This window comes from Halichoerus grypus, chromosome 1 (assembly GCF_964656455.1).
Source record: "Halichoerus grypus chromosome 1, mHalGry1.hap1.1, whole genome shotgun sequence".
NCBI classification, from domain to species: domain Eukaryota; kingdom Metazoa; phylum Chordata; class Mammalia; order Carnivora; family Phocidae; genus Halichoerus; species Halichoerus grypus.
In genome coordinates this window covers 153,780,550-153,801,211 of record NC_135712.1, presented here as the reverse complement: position 1 = coordinate 153,801,211, position 20,662 = coordinate 153,780,550, and the positions used below count along the sequence as shown (strand labels likewise).

Below are 20,662 nucleotides of genomic sequence, written 5' to 3'. Positions count from 1 at the left end.
CAATATCTAGACCCTGTTTAATAACCCATTTCCTTTAGGAAACTTTTCCTACATTAGCAATACCCCAAGCCCAAAATGTTGTGTTAGTATTCTAGGTCAGATCCCACTTTAAGAAACACTTAACTGCTTTTTGTATTGGAATTTTGTTTCAAAAAATTGGGTCAGGCTTGAATTATCACTTTCTCAGCATCATAGACATTGATATATTAATTAGATTGGGTGAAATGGTATCAGTTTGACCAGCTTATAATTTTCTAGTTATATTTGTTATATTATAATTGTTTTTTTGTTTTGTTGTCACTTCTGTTTTCCCTCTGCCTCACCTTTAGTCTCTAGCTTAAATGCTTCAGAAGGCTTTAGTTTCTTTTATAGTCCCCCAAGGTGCCATGTTGCAAACCCTGGATTAAATTAGAAGCCATGTGAGAGTGTTTTATAGACTCTGAGGTGCTTATAAATATAAGATATTAATATTACCACTGTCATTTCTTCCTAATTAATAAAACGTGTTCCCAGTCCCATTATGTTACGTTACTAAAAATCGACTATTTCCAAAGAGTTTTAAGAACTATGAAAGAGAAAGATTTTGAATGTTGTAAGAAAATTTCTGACATACTTTAGTCAAAAACCCTATGTTCCAACTGAAGGAATAGAAATGCCATGTTTTACACACACACGTGTGCGCATATATGTATGTATGAGTGTGTGTTTGTGTGTGTGTGTGTGTGTGTGTGTGATACGATATGCCTAACTGGAGCCTGGAGATCACATTTCTCCTCTGGTGGCCGGGGCATAAGGTGGAAGATGAGCTGCAGAATGTAGAGATGTGGTTATCCCCGTGCTGCTGTCAGTGGGCCCCAGCTGTAACCATTTCTACAAGTGCAAGGAAGGTTGTAGGGATTCCATTTCAGGTTCATTTGTAGCGTGTCATGGAGAAACTAATTGGCACCATCTGTGCGAATGACTAAGTCTGTAATGTGGTCACTGGCGCACAAAGAACTTAGGTTGAGGGAGTATTTCACAGCAAAAAGGTGGTGGGATTGGAGCGGAAAGAATACCGTTGGTTGATACTCTTTTATAGTCATCAGTTGTAGAACTGCAACCCCAAGGGGAAAGAGCAGCTCTCTGGGAGGTCAACAGTATTCTTCTATTGAAGGATTAGGAAGGACATATGAGCAAGACTATGGGGAGGGCTCGTTGCATTGTCTTCTCTTTGCTGTGAGATTTGTCCTGTGCATCCATTCTAAATTTTGGACATTTAAATTTACTGCAGGGTGGTTGCCAGGGATTGGGAATAAGGTGTGTGTTTGACTACAAGGGTACAGCACAAGGACATTTTTGCAATGATGGACCTGTTCTGTATCCTGGTTATGATGATGGTTTCATACCTCAGTGCATTTGTAAAAATTCAAAGAGCTTTATGAGTGATTTTTAGTCTGTGTAAATTTAAAAATATATTTTAAAATGTATACAACTTTATTGAAAAACATATTTTGGAAAATCTTTTGCCTGTGGCTCAGGGTATGTTTGCAAGGTGAAAGAAGTGTGTGTTTTTTTTTTAAGATTTTATTCATTTAATTATTTGACACAGAGAGACAGAGCAAATGAGAGAGAGAGAGAGAGCACACGAGGAGGAGGGAGGGGCAGAGGGAGAGGGAGAAGCAGACTCCCTGCTGAGCAGAGAGCCTGATGTGGGGCCTGATTCCAGGGCCCTGAGATCATGACATGAGCCAAAGGCAGACGTTTAACCAACTGAGCCACCCAGGCACCCCAGTGATTTTTTTCCCCCAAACTAATTGAGAATGAAATTACCTAATACCAGTTAATCTAAAATTTGATTTTGTATAGTAAGTGGCTTTTTTCAAGCTCCAAATAAGATTTTATAATAGAATTTTTAGAGATTCTGCCAAAAGGAACATGTTAAGAGGCATAGGCTTCTTTGGTTTTCCATTCTTCAATCTCTCATAACTCCTGTCAACATTAAAGGAGCTGCTCATCCAGAGTACTGTTTTGCTGATGAGGGAAATTAATGAGGTGAGCCATAGTTCAGACAGTTGAGACTTCGCTGGTCATGCTTAAGAACAAAAATGATCCACTGTTTCATATTTTGTTGCTTTCAGAATGTGGGCCATGTACATAAATGCTGATAATTATATGGAAAGTAATATGCTATTGCTGTTAAGCCTTTCAAAGGCGTAAGATATTCCTCATGTGCTTCTAGAATCATCAGGGCATGGGCAGTCGGCAGTAGCACACTGAGAGTGATCGAGAATTCCAGTGTTCTAATGAGGGAGGGAGTGAGGTTGATGTCCATTAGTGGAGTCATTAAAAACCGTAAGTTTGTATTTGGTAATTTTTAAGTAAATAATTTCAAACTAAAAGAAACATTTTAAACAATTTGGAACATTACATTTATTCATGAGTTTGACTTTTCTGAGGAATGTTTCAATAGTCCTAACTGAAGAAGCTATTTAAGGGTTTAACCTAAAGAATGTTTTTTTAAAATATAAAAGACTAAATAGTATGTAACTGTGATCTAACTGAAAGTTGATTTATCAATTGGGTAACAAATACTTGAGTACTTACTTTGTAGTTTTTATGCTTTAAAATAAGGGTCAGTGACCTTTCAAAACTAGGGTGCTAAGTCCTGTTTATTCATTCCTTTGGAAGAAAGAGGTTTATCATCTAAAGTCTTGAAAGGGTCTTATCTTAAACCCTGATCAACTGATACAGTTATTAAGTCACATGTTAGCTGAGATGAATGGAATTTGAATTTTGGGGATTTTTTTCCCCTGTTGTCTTGGTCAGTATCTCAGTAAACCTTGCTTCGGTGGTACTCATACAGTTTATGGTGCTACTCTAAATATGGCTCACACGCTGTGCTTGCTGGTCTGCGAACTGTTTGTAGTAGTTTGCAGAAAGATAAGGAGCTCATGCTAAAATGTAAATCAGCAGGCTGCTTCCTTCACTGCAAATGTCTAGGTATGGAAAGCAATGTCAGCTGAACTCTAAGTATGCTTCGTGAGAGATGATGTGCATTCTGGCACAAGTCTTGGTATCTGATGGTATAGTTTGATACAGTTGAATTTTTGTTGTTAGCTGACAGTATGGAAATTACAAAGGTATTTCCTTACAAAAATAATGATCTTCTTTATGTAAATGTTTTAATTTATTCTTTGAATAGTAGTGCATTTACATGGTACGAACTTGGAAGGTTCAAAAACACAGTGATAAAATCCCTCTACTTCTGTCTCCCAGTCAACAAATTCCCTTTCATGGGGGCAGCCAATGTGCTAGGATCCTTACATCTGCTTTCTGCGATACTTAATGTGCAGATAAACAAATATATATGAGAATAATGATTTATGAGCAGAATTTAGTGAATTCATTTTACATCTAGTTGTTTACTACAGATAATGCTGTTGGAAATTTTTTTAAAAATGTATGTAAAATTTTTTGGTGTCCTATGTGAGATGACTTCTCCATGCTGTTGAGCTTTAGAATTTATGACTTGAGTGGTATTTTACAAGGCAGTTTTGACCTTTCAGGATGATAGAAGTTCTTGCATTCTGAATAGATGATGGGTTGAAAGGTAATAAATGACTGGTGTGCTTGTAATTTTAGGTTTAGATCTGTTTCACCTACAGGTTAGGAAAAACAAAAGCTGCTTATTAATTAACAAATATTTTGTCCTGCTTGTCATCAAGGATAGTACCAAGATTGGGTTGGGGCCAAAGCAAAGGAGCAGTCTATTTGTGTATTTGTCATAATTTTTTAATAAGAGTGAGTTTCTTTAAAACTGCTTCTAAGGCCAAAGCTCATGCAACTCTGGGAAGAGAATCCATTGTAGCAGTGTCATTCAACAAAAATGCCCTGGATTAGGGAGTTTTTGAAGTTGCTTTTTAAAAAAATAAGCTTCATAAAATTTAAATAAATGTGAAATAGATATACTCTTTGACCCTGAAATTCTATTCAACGTAATTTATCCTCATGAGAGAAAATTTGGGATGGGGTAGTTTAGGCTGGATGGACTTGTAGTTTTCAGCTCGTTTCTCACTCTCATCTAGTATTGCATTTCTCTTTCTCCCTAGCCCAACATATCCCTTGGCTTTCTTCTCCTTGCCGCTTCTCATTGTCATCCTCTGAAATGTATCACCGCCTCTTTTCTGCCAACAACCCCTACTTTAGGCTTCGTTCTTGTTGGAGTTTTCTCTGACTGCTTCCTTGAGGTCTGGGGCTGTGCTAGGAGTACCAGAGCTTTACTGAGCCCCTCCTGGGCTTGGCATAGAGGCCACAAAGGCAGAGAGAAAAGGGAACATCTGTCTGGTGTGGAACAGAACGACTAAATCCCTAATCAGAGAATAATGTCTTTGGAGCAGGGCACGCATTTTATGTGAATTCTTGCTAGGACCGAAAAAGGAACTGAGCACACATAAACCTTACCCTATCACTGTGTCTTTGAATCCTTGGGTCGGTGATCCTTGGATGCTTCGGAGGGATTGTGTTGGTTGTTCTGTTTGTTTTACTCTTTCATGGGAAAAAGCATTAAAGTGAATTAAAATTAATTTTGTTTTGAATGACTATAAAGACATAGCGTGAGGGATTTTGGAGGGTGATGGAACTGTTTAGTACTCTCAGTATGGTGGTGGTCATGCAAATCTATACATTTGTTAAAATCCATGAAACTACACACAAAAATGTCAACTTTATTGTATGATATAAAATACAATTTAAAAACAAAATAACTTGAAGAATTTTGTGTATCCCTGCAAATAGTGATACATCTGTGAAAGTCATTAATTAAGGAATCACTATTATACTGGATGAACTGTTGTATGGCCCCATTATAAATATTGGGATTTCTAAGAACCTAGTCAGATTATTTCCCAGTCTATGTCTACCTCTCCCACCATTTGCACACCTGCCTGTATTTTCATATTTAGTATAAAATCAGCTCTAAATTGAATGAGGATAGCAAGTCAAAGATAATAGCTGATGGTTTCATTTGTTTTTTTCTAAATCCTTAAGAAGAATTTTGAGCCACTTTGTATGGGAAGTTTAAGCAAAGGCAAGGCATTTGCAACCATGAAAGCATCAGTTACTATTGCCTCTTTATTTAGAGAGAGGAAATCCTCATCCCTTTGACTATCAGACCTTTAGTCTCCTCTTTGCATTATTAATATTGCTGTGGGAATTATTGAGACTTTACCAGGCTGCCTGTGATTCTGCTCTTCTCCTTGTTGGCAAGATAACAGTTGATGTCACACATGGGGCTGCCAGATGATTGATAGGGTACTAGTTGAGGAGTCTTGGTATCCATATCCACGGTGACTCTCAGTGATGAGGATCTCCATTTAGTGGGCAAAACATCACTGGATTTATGACAATACTGTCGGCTCTTTGAATATGGTTTTAATTACCACCTAAACCACAGAAGTGTGAGATCACACGTAGTAGAGTATTTTTATTTCAAGACCTGCTATTAGTATTTTTAAAGCAATTACAAAGCAGAAATATAATATGGTAACTTCATTTCATACATTAAAATATTAATGCAAGAAAAAACTCTGCCATAGACATCAGAAAGAAGATAATTTTTAAAGATTTAATTAATTAATTAATTAATTTGAGGGAGAGAACTCGTGCCTGTGGGTGGGGGGAGGGGCAGAGAAGGAGGGAGATGGACAAGCAGACTCTGCACTGAGCGGAGCCCTATATCGGGCCGGATCCCACAATCCTGAGATCAGGACCGGAGCCGAAATCAAGAGTCGGACACTTAATGGACTGAGCCACCCAGGTGCCCCAGAAAGAAGATTTTTTTTTTAAAGATTTTATTTATTTATTTGACAGAAAGATAGAGAGAGCACAAGTAGGCAGAGTGGCAGGCAGAGGGAGAGGGAGAAGCATGCTCCCCACTGAGCAGGGAGCCCGACGTGGGGCTCAATCCCAGGACTCTGGGATTATGACCTGAGCCGAAGGCAGACACTTAACCGACTGAGTCACCCAGGCACCCCGAAAGAAGATATTTTTATCTGAGTCATGAGAGGCCGTTATTTTACCTTCATTATTGTAAAAACAACTTGGGAAAACTAGAATAATCTACAAATCTAAGTTTAAAATGAAGTAGATCATGGTGAATTCTATGGGTAAGGAGTAAGCCAGGATTTGTAATTTTAAAGAAGGTTAAAAATATTTCTCCAAAGTAAAATGGAGTTTGCTTTTAAAATATATGTTTTGTTTTTTAAATATTTTATTTATTTATTTGAGAGAGAGAGTTAGAGCATGAGAGGGGAGAAGGTCAGAGGGAGAAGCAGGCTCCCCACAGAGTAGGGAGCCCGATGCGGGACTCGATCCCAGGACTCCAGGATCATGATCTGAGCCGAAGGCAGTCGTTTAACCAACTGAGCCACCCAGGCGCCCTTAAAATATATGTTGATTCTTGAGAATCTATCATCTTGCTGTGTTCAGAATAGTTGAATATTACTTAAACAGCATGTGAATGTAGTAAAAAGTGAGAGTACCTGTACTTGTGACCTTAGACTCTTCTTTCCTGGAGTTTATTAATGGTATTGCACATATAGTTTTTACTTAAGAGAATATTCAGATTTTCCTTTTTAGATACATACATTGCCATTTAAGTTTGAGATTTTTTTCTGTGATCTGAAGACATAGGATCAGGCTTTTAAATGTTCTACATGTGCTTGAGAAAAAAATAGACCCTTTATTATACTCATGTAATGTTATCAATGTAATTAGTTATCATGTAATGTTTCTCTGTAAGCTCCACCGTAGTAAACATATTGTTTAGGTCTTCTAAATTATTAATTTTTGTCCACTCATCTTGATTTATGAGTGGTGTTTAAGTCTTCTATTAAATACTATTACAAAGCATCTATTTAGTTTCTGGTTTATGCATATAATTGCTATGTTACTTGGTGCATAGAGATTTGTAACTGCTATATTTTCATTTTGAATTTTGACCTTTAACATTATAAAAATATTTCTTTGTCATTTTTAATGTCTTTTGACCTAAATTTTACTGTCTGATATTAGAATTATATCCCCTCCATTCTATTTTTCTGTTTTTCTCTAGTATACCCTTATTTTTAGCTTTCCTGAATCACTTTCATTGAGGTGTGTCTCTTGTCTATAGCATAGGATTTAGTTTTCTTCTGGAAGACAGTTTGAAATATTTTATTTTTAATTGATGTGTTAAGCCCATTTGCATTAATTGAGATGCCATTGTGTTTGGTCTCAACTTTGTTATTTTATGTTATATATTCTATGGTATTACATTATATTTACTGTGTTTTTTCTCTATATGGTGTATACTCTCTTTTTTGGGGTGGTGTTTAGGAAGGTTTGTTTTGTACTTATATAATAGCTCCTGTAATGTCCTTAATTCTCTTTCCGTTTACTTAGATGTCTACTATTTGGTTTTTCAGGGTTTTTAAAAAGTTTTTTAAAGCATTTTTTTAAAAGATTTTATTTATTCATTTGAGACACAGAGATAGAGAGAGAGAGCATGAGCAGGGGGAGAGGCAGAGGGAGAGGGAGAAGCAGACTCCCCACTGAGCCAGGAGCCCAATGTGGGGCTTGATTCCAGGACCCTGGGATCATGACCTGAGCCAAAGGCAGACACTTAACATCTGAGCCACCCAGGCGCCCCCTGGTTTGTCAGTTTTAAAAAACATCCTTTGATTATGTGTTAATCTGTTTGACAGTTCACTGATGTATTTTCCTTTCTCCTTTCTTCTCTCATTATTTCAGTTGTATTATTTCTACGTTGTCAAAATATTCAGGATTTGCATGTATCTGTTTTAGTCCTAGGAAGCAGTTCAATCTCTCTGGTGCTTGCCATCTGTCACTCTGCCAGAGTTTCTCTGGTTACTAGCCTTTTTTTTTTTTTTTTCATGAAACTTGTTTTCTAGTACACTCTTTCTCCAACAATAATGGGCATATGAATCATTTGGACTTCTTGGGTAGCACCTAGATTCTCATTGCTTACATACTCCCAGATGATGCCATTACTGTGCCAATAAACCCTACTTTGAGTAGCAAAAGATTTCTCAAGAAGAATTAAGTTCTTGAATGTTTAAGATTATTCTTCTATAACATTAATATTTGAAGGACAACTTAGCTGTATAAAAAATATTTTGGTTCAGTTTTCTTAAAATTTCTTGAAAATGCTACTGCAATGTTGTCTTGGTTTACTGCTGTCAAACTTTGATGTCAGTCTGACTTTTCTCTTTTTATGAGTGACTCAGTCATTTTGCTTTGAGGCGCAGGGGTTATTGTTACTTTTTAAATTTATCTTTAAAATCTAATAGTTTTATAGGTAGGTATATGTCTCAGAGTTGACTGGTCCAGACCACAGATACACAGTAGGCCCTTTCAAATGTAGTTTTAGGTCTTCTTTTATTTCTGGAACATTTTCTTGAATTATAGTTTTAAATATTAATTGCGTTCTCTTGTTTTTTCTTCAAGGTCTTCAGTTGTATGTATGTTGGATCTTCTTTTCCTGTCTTCTGTATCAATCATTTTATTTCACTTTGACATCTCTTTTTTATTTTTGTCATCTTGGCTTTTCAGTCCTTTCTTTTATGTCCCTTATTTTCATTTCCATTATTCTCCCTTGGCTGTTTTGTGGTTTAATCTTCATTTCTAATATAATTTTGTCTTTTTCTTCAATTCTTTGCTGGGTTGTCACTCTCATTTCACATCTTCCTGTTTGTTGGTTTGTTTGATATTTCTGTTCTGAGTTTTAAATTTCTTACTTGGAGGTTTTCTTTCACATTTGCAAATGCTTACTTAAATTTAATTCAGGTTTGAATCTTGAGTTATAACTTTCATAACTTAATTCTAGGTTTAAATCTTGAGTTATAACTTTCATCTGGTTTCTATTTTGTTTTATTGGTTTTTTGATGATTTTTTTTTTATTTTGTTGGTGAGCAAACCACAAAACTGAAACCCCTTGATTTTTGATGTCTGTTTTATTCTCCTAGTAACTCTTTACAGATGTTATTGCTATTTTTCTGTTCATTTTGAAATGAATGATTTTCCTGGACTAGCTTTAGTATTTCAAGTTGGCAAGGGTAAGATTTACTCAGTGGTTTTCTTAGCTCCTTAGTTCATAGTGCTCCCTTCTTCTGGTATGGCAAAAATGCTGTATCTTTTTTTCCCTTTTTCTTTGGCTAAGCTTTTTTTTTTTTTTTTTTTTTTACTGAGGTACAATTGACATATAACATTATATTAGTTTCAGGTGTATAGCATAATGATTTGATGTTGTGTATATTGTGAAATGATCACCACAATTAGTCCAGTTAATATCCAATACCATATAGTTACAAAAATTTTTTTCTCATGATGAGAACTTTGAGGATTTACTCTCTTAGCAGCTTTCAAATATTCAATACAGTATTAACTATAATCACGGTGCTATATGTTACATCCCAGTGACTTATTTATTTTATAATTGAAGGTTTGTACCTTTTGATGTCCTTACCCATTTCACAGGGACACTGAAGTTGGTTCCATATCTCAGCTGTTGTAAGTAATGCTGGGTGCATATGTCTTTCCAAATTAGTGTTTTCCTTTTCTTCAAATGAAAGAACAGAAGAAGAATTGCTGAATCATATGGTAGTTCTATTTTTAATTTTTTGAGGAACCTCCATCCTGTTTTCCACAGTGGCTTCACCAATTAACATTCCCACCAACAGTGCACAAGGGTTCGCTTTTCTCCGCATCCTCTCCAACACTTGTCATTTCTTGTCTCTTTAATAGTAGTCATTCGAACTGGTGTGAGCTAACATCTCATTGTGGTTTTGATTTGCAAAAAAATGCCATTTCTTTAATGATTACCTTCTTTGTGGTGAGAAGTGTGAGTATTGCTCTGGTTTGTGCAGGACCATAATTTCTACGTTTTACTTTCTTCTTTTCCATAATCACCAGCCTCCGTGAGATACCTGATCCTTCTGTGTAATTCTTCCCCCCAGAAATGTTGCCTTCCTGAGACTACAGTCACTGGTTCTGTTCATTTTCAAGCTCTGTCCTTTTGATTTTCCAGGAAACTTCTGATCCACCTATCCCAGACCTCTTTTCATTCGTTACTCACCATGGAAATTTCTTTTCCTGTGGATGATTTTATTTGTTGTCCAACACTCCTAGAGCTCTGTTTCCCTCTCTACTTTTTTTTTTTTCCCCCGAAGTTTCTGACTTGACTCTCCACATAGATACAAGTTCTAGAGCTGGTGTTACTGGATTGGGTGTTGATTTCCCTATTTTCATGTAACTTGAAGCTGATGGCATTCCCTATCTCCTAGTTAGGTTGTAGTCATGAATAATGGATACCTTCATTTGTTCTCTCCTTGTTGATCTGTTTTGTTGTGTTTGAGGATATATTGAGAGATTTGGAGTTAGGTAACTCCATTAACCTACAGAAACCCAGAATTCTGTAATAGTATTTTTATGTCTAGAAAAAGATGAGTTTATTTTGGTATTTTCAGGCAGTTTTAATATATGATACTTATTTATGAACTAAAGAAGAACACTTCATCTTCTGTTTAGCTTATACCATATTTTTTATTACTTGGATTATCATTATAATTATTCTAATTTATACCTAGTTCACTACAAAATTTATTCTTGTCAACATAATAGTAAACCTCTAATATATTATCTATAAGGGGCATGCTGGACATGTTGTAATATTTTCATTGGATAAGAGGCATTTTGAAATTCAGTTTTTATAAATACATAACCATTGACCAAAATGTGAAAACTTTCCCCAGAAACTCGTTATACATAAATCTGTGATTTAAGTCCTTTGTAACTTTGTCCCCACGCCAGCAAAGAGCAGCATAGTGTGTGTGTGTGTGTGTGTGTGTGTGTGTGTGTGTGTGATACCTGTTGTATTGCCAGGACGTACCAGCTGAAGTCAGTCAATTTTGAAATTATTTTAGACCCGAAGAGAATTTGAAGGGACCTCTACTGTTACTTCTTAAAGTAGGGCTGAAATAAGGACATAGGTGCTATATTCTGTAATATTTATAAGATATTTTAAGTGACCATTAAAAATATTTTAGGGAACTTGTTATTAAAGTGTCACCTACATAGAGATACTGGTCATGGGTGTCAAGCTCAATGAAGTTTCAAGAAGTGAACATATCCGGGGCGCCTGGGTGGCTCAGTTGGTTGGGCGACTGCCTTCGGCTCGGGTCGTGATCTCAGGGTCCTGGGATCGAGCCCCGCATCGGGCTCCCTGCTCGGCGGGAAGCCTGCTTCTCCCTCTCCCACTCCCCCTGTTTGTGTTCCCTCTCTCGCTGTCTCTCTCTGTCAAATAAATAAATAAAATCTTTAAAAAAAAAAAAAAAAAAGAAGTGAACATATCCATAAGACATAGCACATTGTCCCAGAAGCCCCTTCTTGCCCTTCCAGTCAGTGTCAACCAAAAGTAACCATTTTCCTGACTTCTGTTGCGTCTTTTTAAAGTTTACATAGATTGTATTGTACACTATGCTCTCTGAATATATTTTTTCAGTGATCTCAATCTGTTGAAATTTTTTCCCAACTGTGGTGCTTTTTAAACAGTCTTTTTCTCTGAGGTGTTAACTAATCATTTAGTATCGCTGTGTCGATGTGCACGCTGACAGTGGGCTGCAGTACTACATAGACGCACTGTTTCCGGCATTATGAAGTGATCATAAATAGTACATCTCTAAGTCCAGTGAGGAGATTCTCAAGACGATGGCTAATTAGAGAGATTAATAAAATATGGATATATTTAAAGATGTGGTGACAGAACAGGACAATTAGTATGTTGCTAATTCTGAAAGTGAGTCTAAAATGAGAAACATAATTCTGCGGTCCATATGCTAGTCATACCCCTGACTAAAGACATAAGTTGGCAGCCTTTTTTAAGCTTCCTCATTTTCATCATTTGATTGGTTTTCGTTCCCTCAATGTGCTGATTTCAGTGACTTTTTTACTTAATACTTTCTAAGTATATTATGTGATTATGCTGGAGTACATTGAATGTTGTCATTTGGAAATGGACGCGATCGCTCTGTTGCAAAACAAACAAACAGATCCAGAGCAGAGAGATGATGCTGGCACGTTATTGCGGCAGCAGATCCTTGGATTTGGTGGGATTGCTTCCCAGAAAACCTGAGCTTTGAAGTGACCAGTCTCCATTAGATTCCTCATAAATTGCTAGCATTTTGATACTGAAAACAGAAGAAGAGTTTGCCGTGGAGAGGAGCAAATTTGGAAACTGGGCCTCTGCTGGTCCTAACTGCATCAGCCTCCCCCCACCCCCCATCCCCATCACTCAGGTTTATTTTAGAAATTAGGAAAAGGAGCAAAGAGAGACAAAGCATCTTTCTCTACTTGACAATTCTACTCCCTTACGTTGCTTCCTCCTTGCTGAATGTGGCCAGAGTGTTATGTGGTGTTGGAGAAGGGAAGTGCACTGGCCTCTACCCCCGGTTTGAGTGTGGTGCCCCTCCCCTCCCCCAGGCACGTTCACCTAACAGATACTTGGGGACTGACTGTACCTTGTTCTGGGTCCTGAGCAGAAGCAGGCTTCGTCCCTGGCCTCTTGGAGCTTTATCTAGCGTGGACACAGAGCACCAACTCGTCACACAGAGAGAGAGAAAATGGCTGGAGTGTATGGAAGAACTCAGCCTCCTCAGGAGTCAGAGAGGAGGTATTTTTGAGGAGTGACCATTGTCATGGATCCTGGAGTGAGGGGCTAGGGACAGGACACTTTGGGCAGGGAGGAAGGTGGTCCTGCTGAAGGAGCGTGGAGTCTCTGGGGCAATTCTCTCCTTGGAAGCCTTCAGGCTCTCCGCCGTTTTCAGGATTGAAATCCAGACTGAGTTTTGCAGTCCATTTGTGAAATCATGCAGCTCTTCCCCACTGTCCTCCTTCCCACACTTTAATAATACCCAGCTCCTTGATGCTTCTCCAAAGGACTGAGCTCTTGCTTGCTTGCTTGGTAATTTAGGTGTACTGCTTCCTCGGCTGAGAACCCTTGTCAGGCATATTTAGCTTGAATTGCTAATTTGCAAATTGGTTTGCCTAAAGTGTACATGGTGCAGTGAACGTGAGTCATTCTTTTTGATCTTTGAGCATCTGAGCCCCCTTTTGTGTCCACAGAATCTCTGACCTTGTAAGGCAGAGTCCACCCCACCCCTCAGCGCCCCAGAAGCAGGCACTGCCAGGTGCTCCCTCCCTAGCCTCCCTTGCTTCTGGGGCATGGACATGGGCACATGATCTATATTCCGGCCACCATAACCTTGCCGCTGCAAACTTTGAACTGGCAGCTAGTGGTCCCAGCAAGGTGGTGCTGTGCAGAACCTACTCTGGTGAGGGATGCTGTGGCAGGGGCTGTTGTCAGGGGTGTCAGCTCTCTGTCTTGCGGCTGTGGCCCTGGCATCCTTACGAGATAAACTCTGTGCTTCCTGGCTGGGTGACTGCTAAGCCTGGTTCTTTAGACCTTTTAGAGGGTGTGCAAACTGCCTGATTTCCTCTTAACAAACCCCTTCTTTGTCCAGGTAAAACAGAAGTGGTGTTGGTAGCTTGCAAAGAAGAACGCTGCTTGACTCAAGGAGATTCTAGCATCAGTACTTTCAAGGGCAGAGGGAAGAATGTAATTATCCATGTAACTGCAGTGACATACCCCTAAGGCATAAGAATTGTGTAAGGGCTCTTAGCTTGCACATAAGTGAGTAGTCACAATACTCATCAAGAGGAGCTTGTGCTATGAATCGAGTCACAAAGCTTTCCTGAGAAAAGAACACCAAAACATTGCTATGATAGTAAAGATGGTAAAAATGTGGGTGTAGTAATAGCTGTGGGCCTTTTATTACATTTTCTGTTGTTGGTAAAATATAAACAACCAAATTTGCCCTTTTGACCCCTTTAAGTGTACAGTGCAGTGAGATTAATTGCATTCACTGTGTCGCACAGCCATCACCATTAAGCATGAACTCCCCAGACCCCTCTCACCCAATCCCTCCTAACCTCTATTTTCTGTCTCTGTGAAGTTGCCTATTCTAGATGTCTCATATAAGTGATTCATAGAATTGTTTGTCCTTTTGCGTCTGGCCGCCTTCACTTACCATAGTGTTTTCGAGGATCATCCATGTTGTAGCATGTGTCAGAACTTCGTTTCTTTTTATAAATCTGAATGATATTGCATTGTATGGATAGACCACGTTTTGTTTATCCATTTATATGTTGATGGACATTTGGTTGTTTCCACCATTTGGCTATTTTAATATCATTGTAAATAATGCTACAGTGAACATTGGCATTCAGGATCGTGGGACTTAATTTGCTTATCCATCTAAGTCAGTGGGGGGAAGAATAGTCTTTTCAACGAATAGTGCTGGGACAACTGAATATCCACATGGAAAAGAATGAAGTTTGACTCCCCACACCATGTACAAAAATCACCTCAAGATGGATCAGTGACCTAAATGTAAGACCTGAGTTCGAGGTGGGTGCAAGGGAGGGACATGCAGGTTGGCGAGAGGGAGGGTTTTATGGACCAGGCCTGGAACGTCATTTCTATTCATGTTCTGCTGTCTATGGAAATCATCCACAGCCATTGGGAGATCATGTGGCCACTGGGAGCCTGGGGAAATGTGTTCCAGCTCTGTGTCCAAAAGAAAGAAAAAATTTATTTAGGTGAATAGCTGGCATCTTTGCTACCAGGAGGTTGCCATTGGTTATTCTGGGCCTTTGCAGTTCTGAAATTCTGTTCTTTACTAGCTCTTCCTCGTTGAGTCCTGAGAACTGTGAAGAAGTGGACATAGAAAAAAGAGGAAAGTTCAGCCAGCAAAGTTTTTCACAGCAATCCTGTTTGCAAAAAATATATTCTGTGGTCTTGTAAACCTACCTGTTTGCCAAGGCATGATATGATGCTGGCTTGAAACCATGATGATCTCCACTCATTTCTGGCCTGTTTCCATGAGTGCTGAAAAGGTAATCATTGTCCTCAATTGTGCTATCGAAGCTACATGAAGCTTTTGAAGATGAATGAACACTTCTTCATAGGAAACAAACAAACCAGGAGTGGCTCAGAGTGAAAACCAAATGTGTGCATTAGATTGCATGCATCAAAGATCCTCTGGAATGGCTGTCAGAAAGTTGGACATCTCTTCTTTGGGAATAGAGGGTCCACACCTCGGTGGCAGGATCGTGGGACTTAATTTGCTTATCCGTCTAAGTCAGAGTCCTTCGAGGGCATCTGTTTGGTGAGTTTGGTATATATACTGTCAATTGAAGAAGAAATCATACTCCAGCTTTGAGCTTGTAATCTAATTATAATGCGCTGTGTGGATATGATTGCAGAGACTGAAGGAAGAGCAAAAGAGAAACAGAATACAAGAGGCATTATAAACAAGGCACAGTGCTATTCATTTTTAAGAACCTGCATTCTGCAAGTGTCTTGAGGGATCTTGGCTTAGATATATGATAGAATCCTGAGCTTCTCTGTTATTTCCCTCACCCCATAGCATATGTCTGGTTTCAAATGTGTTTAATATTCATGCCTTTATTTTGACTTTTATGCCTAAGCTAAATGTTGCATTTAAAAAAAAAAAAACTGTCACAGAAAGACTATAAACTAGTACTGGTTGAAGCGTGGTCTGCAGACTGCTGTTAGTCCACAAAGTGTTTGATACTGGTCGACAGTGAGATTAGCACGGAAGCAGGGCGTGTTTCGAAATGTCTAAGGCAGTTTGACATTGCTGTGACATTTAAGCATGTGGTCAGTGGTCTCGTGTTGTTGAACAAGGTATAGACCAAGCAGAGTAGTGTGTGACTTGCGTGTTGTGCAAGCTCATTTTAGTCACCTGTGGTATGTATTAGTCTGCTTTGATTGCATAACAAAATACCACAGACTGCGTGGCTGTTGAAACAACAGAAAGTAGTTCTCACAGTTCTGGAGGCTGGAGGTTCAAGACCAGGGTGTCAGCAGGGAAGATTCCATTCGGAGGCCTCTTCCCTTGACTTGTAGGTGGCCGCCATCTTGCTGTGTGCTCACATGACCTCTTCTTCATGTACTTTCAGAGGAAGGGGGAGAGAGAGAGAGCTCTTTGGGAGCTCTTATAAGGACATTAGTCCTGTCACATCAGGGCCCCACCGTTATGGCCTCATTTAATCCTAATTATGCCTTGGTCAACCCTGTCTCCAAGTTATAGCCACAGTGGGGGTTAGGGCCTCAACATATGAATTTGGGTAATACACAATTCCATTCACAGTAGGGCCATAGGTAGGTCCATAATGGACTAGGAATTTAAAACATTGGCCCTTCACCACAGATAGTTTGAGAAGCTGTGCTGTAGACATAAATGGGGCTAATTAACTTAATTACAAGTAAATATTACTAATATCGAAGCAGGAAACAATTTGCTATAGGTTTTTAACGTTTGAATATTTTTGAAGTTTATGTATCTTGATTTTCAATAAAATTGTTTGTGTGAAATGTTGACCCTTTGGATGAGATTAGATTAAAGACTAGAAAAGATGTATTGGGTGGTTAATTCCTAAAGAGGCCTGGGCATAAGCTGGATGTAATTACTGTATGGTTGCTGCTCTTTAGAGTAGCTGTCTTGTCTGTGCAGCGGACTCATAAATCTGTGTCTCCGTCTGCTGGCTCTGCCTTTCTAGCTGCCTGAGGACACCTCCCCATGGCCATTCTGTAGGCACCCCACCTCAGCCACTCAGAAGAGAGCACAGCATCCTCCCAGCGACCCCACTCTTGTGCTTCCTCCTTTCTCTGGTTTTCTATCACAACACATGGGATCACTGTCTTCGTGGTAACTCACTTTGAAACCATGGACCATGTTTGCTTTTCTCTTTACCTTTAGAGATTTCTTTTTTCTCCCACCTGCTGATTCTGCCACTAGAATGCCTCCTCCAGCCTCCTTCCTGAGGTGCCGTCCACCTTGCACCAGGGCCCCTCTTGTCATGCCTCGTTGGAATATTTCAGTGGGCTCCTTACTGTTCTCCTTGACTTCGGTTTCTTCCTCTACCATCCAATATTTGTAACACACAGTTCTAGCCATCTTGCTTGTGATCTGAAAAGCCTTTGGTTGTTCCCCTTTTCATAAGATAAAGTCCATCATCCTTAGCAAGGGACTTAAGATCCTCTGTGATCTGCCTCTTAGCTGTCTCTCCTCCCCTCCCCCACCCTCCCCCGCTCCTTTCACCAGCCCTGGCGCACCGTGGTGTCTGTGTCTGCCTGGAGTTTCCTTAGTCCTTGAATTTTCGCCCATCCAACTGCTACTATCAGAGGACCCCCTGTCCTTCAGGGACCAGTTCAGACATCACCTTTCCCTGGTCTCCCTATTTAGGATTAATGATTAATTACTGTGCTTCCATAACATGTTCTGGTGTCATACCGTGTTTCCCGTGTATTCTCTCTCCTCTGACTAGTGTTGGCATGGTAGCCTTTTTTTTTTAAACATCCTTCTCCTAACCTATTTGTGTCTATATATTTTAAGGATTTTTTTAGGCAGCATGTGATTAGGTCTTACTGGTTTTTTTTTAAATTCTTTATTTAAATTCAATTTAGTTAACATATAGTGTAGTATTAGTTTCAGAGGTAGAGTTTAGTGATTCATCAGTTGCATAGAACACCCAGTGCTCATTCCATCAAGTGCCCTCCTTAAAGCCCATCACCCAGTTACCCCATCCCCACACCAACCTCCTCTCCAGCAACCCTCTGCTTGTTTCCTAGCATTCAGGAAAAATAAAATAGGTCTTACTGTTTTATCCAGTTTGACAATCTCTGCCTTTTCTTTGGGGTTTTATGGCATTTATATTTAACCTGGTTATTGGTGTGGTTAGATTTAAGTTACCTCTCGCTCTTTGTCCCCTTTTCTGCCGTCTAATGGATTCCTAGAAGTTTGTGTGGATGTGTGTGACTCCACCATCAGGGGCTCCAGCCCTTCCAGCCCCCCCCCCCCCACCTCCCAGCTCACAGCCTGGGTCATCCTTTAAGGACAGTACAGTTGGAGCTTGTGACCCCTGAGTTTATGTGACAAGGCTATGTGCTGCTCGACAGTTTGGCCCTTGTACCAGGGACCTCTGCAGGCACAGATTTAACCTCACACTGAAGAGCCCCTCTACTGTGCGAGTGCTTTCTGAGCTCCAGAGAAGCTGACAGCAGGCCTGTTCTTACGGGACTGCACACGTGGGCCACTCTGATCCTCTCTGGAATCCGGGCCCATTCAGGGCACACATCCTAAAACTGAAAGTGGCGTGCTAAGGTGGCAGCGCAGAAATGAAGGGCAATGACAGTAGCACACATGAACCAAACCGGGCAGATATCCTCTGCCTGACTGTGTATTCACAGTCCTGATTTACATGTGAAGAAAGATGCTTAAGTTTATTTTACAAAAGATTATTTTCAGGCAGAGATAGAGATTGAATGTTAGACAGACATTAATTTAATATGGAAGAGCTTATGCAGACTCCACTCTCAGGCTAAATAGAATTGGAAATGTCATTCTAGAACTAGGACCTTATTAAAACATTTTTCTGAGATTTTGCAGATACTGTCAAGTCAATAAATTGATATATGTACTATATTTTGTAAATTTAAAAAAAATCTAATTTGTGTTACTAGAGCAGCAGTAAAAAAGCCAAATAACTATAATGTATAAATAAATTATGTTGGAAATATAATAATACTCACTTTTTTGTGCATATTGCACTCCATCATTTTATTGCCATTTTTTTTGCATTAACTGTCTTTGTATCACTTAAAGCTATAGTCTCTAAAAATGAAATAATTAAAGTGATCATGAAATTTTGAACATTGCTTATAAAAATTCACTAATTGGTCACATTAATCAAGCTATACTATTTTTGTTCATAACAATTTTAATTAAACCGTGAAATGGGATAACCATTAGGTAGTTAATTTTTGTCACCTTGAGAACAGTACCAAAACTAAATGTGATTGTCATACTTAACATACTATTATTTAAAAAGATAATTTTTTTCTCCAGTGTAGCTGGAAATATAAATAGTGTGCAGAATGTAAACTCGAGCTGACTTAGTAGGATTATTGGGGAGTTTTATGTAAATCTGGTGGGTTTAAACCATCAATTGAATCAACTATGGAAGCTTGCTCCCTTGTACAGTGACATATTCAGTTAGGTCCTAAAGACTTGGGAGAAGGTGCTTAATCAGACCATGGCAAAAATCACTTTATGATTTTTTTCATTGAAATTTTTATTGAGATAATCGTAGGTTCACATGCTTGTAAGCAAGCATGTGATCCCGTGTACCGTGTACCTTTTCCCCAGTTTCCTGCAATGGTAACATTTTCTAAAACTGTAGAGCCATGTCATAAATCCCGATATTGACATTGATACAATCCACTGATCTTGGTCAGATTTCCCGTTTTACTTGTGCTAGTGTGTGTGTGTGTGTGTGTGTGTGTAGGTGTGTGTTCGTTCTATATAATTTGATCACATGTGTAGGTTTGTGAGTTCACCATCATAGTCAGGATACAGAACAGCTCACCACCACAAGGATTCCTCTAGTCTTTTAATAACCCCACCTACCTCTGCCCCCTCCACCCCCACCCTCTGCATCTCTTACCCCTGGCAACCCCCAACTCTTCTCCATTTACAAAATTTTGTCTTTTAAAAAATGTCACATGAATGGGACGCCTAGGTGGCTCAGTCAGTTAAAGGTCTGACTCTTGCTTTTGGCTCAGGTCATGATCTCAGGGTCCTGGGATTGAGCCCTATGTTGGGCTCTGCGCTCAGTGGGGAGTCCTGCTTGAGGATTCCCTCTCCTTCTTCCTCTGCCCTACCCACTGCTCACATACATGCATGCTCTCTCTCTCCCTAAAATAAATAAATAAACCTTTTTTAAAAATGTGACATGAATAAGTCATGCACTATATATATATCCTTTTAAGATTGGCCTTTTTTCCCTCAGCCCAGTTCCCTGGAGATTAATCCAAGTTATTGTTTGTATCCGTAGCTTGTTCCTTTTTATTGTTGAGTAGTATTCTGTGCTGTGAATGTACCACAGTTTGTTGAACCATTCAGCAATTGAAGAACATCTTGGCTGATCCCAGTTTGGAGGCTATGAACATTTTTGAACAGGTTTTGTGTGAACTAAAGTTTTCATTTCTCTGGATAAATGTCCAAGAGTAACATCTATTTATGTGTTTAGTTTTATAAGAAATGGCCAAACTGTTTTTCAGGGTGCCTGCACCATTTTACATTCCTACCAGCAATGGATGAGTGAACCAGTTTCCACATTCTTGCCAGAATGGTGGTGTCACTAATCTTTATTTTAGCCATTCTGATGGGTTTGTATTAATATCTTCTTGTGATTTTAATTTGCCTTTTTCTTATGGGTAATGATGTTGGGCATCTTTTTAGGTGCCTATTTGTCATCTGTATTTCCTCTTCAGTAAAATGTCCATTATTGTCTTTTGCCCATTTTCTTTTTTTTTTTTTTAAGATTTTATCCATTTATTAGAGAGGGGAGAGAGAGAGAGAAATGAGAGAGAGAGAGAGAGAGAGAGAGAACATGAGCAGGGGAAGGGGCAGAGGGAGAAGCAGGCTCCCCGCTGAGCAGGAAGCCTGATGTGGGACTCAATCCCAGAACCCTGAGATCATGA

At 39.2% G+C, this 20,662-nt stretch overlaps 1 protein-coding gene across 11 annotated transcripts in view; it reads left to right on the top strand.

Moving 5' to 3' along the window:
• Nucleotides 1-20,662, top strand: part of ANO10 (anoctamin 10) — a 222,053-nt gene that overhangs the window by 79,918 nt on the left and 121,473 nt on the right. The window contains exon 12 of one of the 11 annotated variants that reach the window (XR_013448554.1): nucleotides 14,776-15,260. The exons of the other annotated variants lie outside the window; for them this stretch is intronic. The gene's annotated coding sequence lies outside the window, so the exon portion shown is untranslated. The remainder of the gene's footprint in view (nucleotides 1-14,775; nucleotides 15,261-20,662) is intronic. 11 annotated transcript variants of the gene reach the window in all.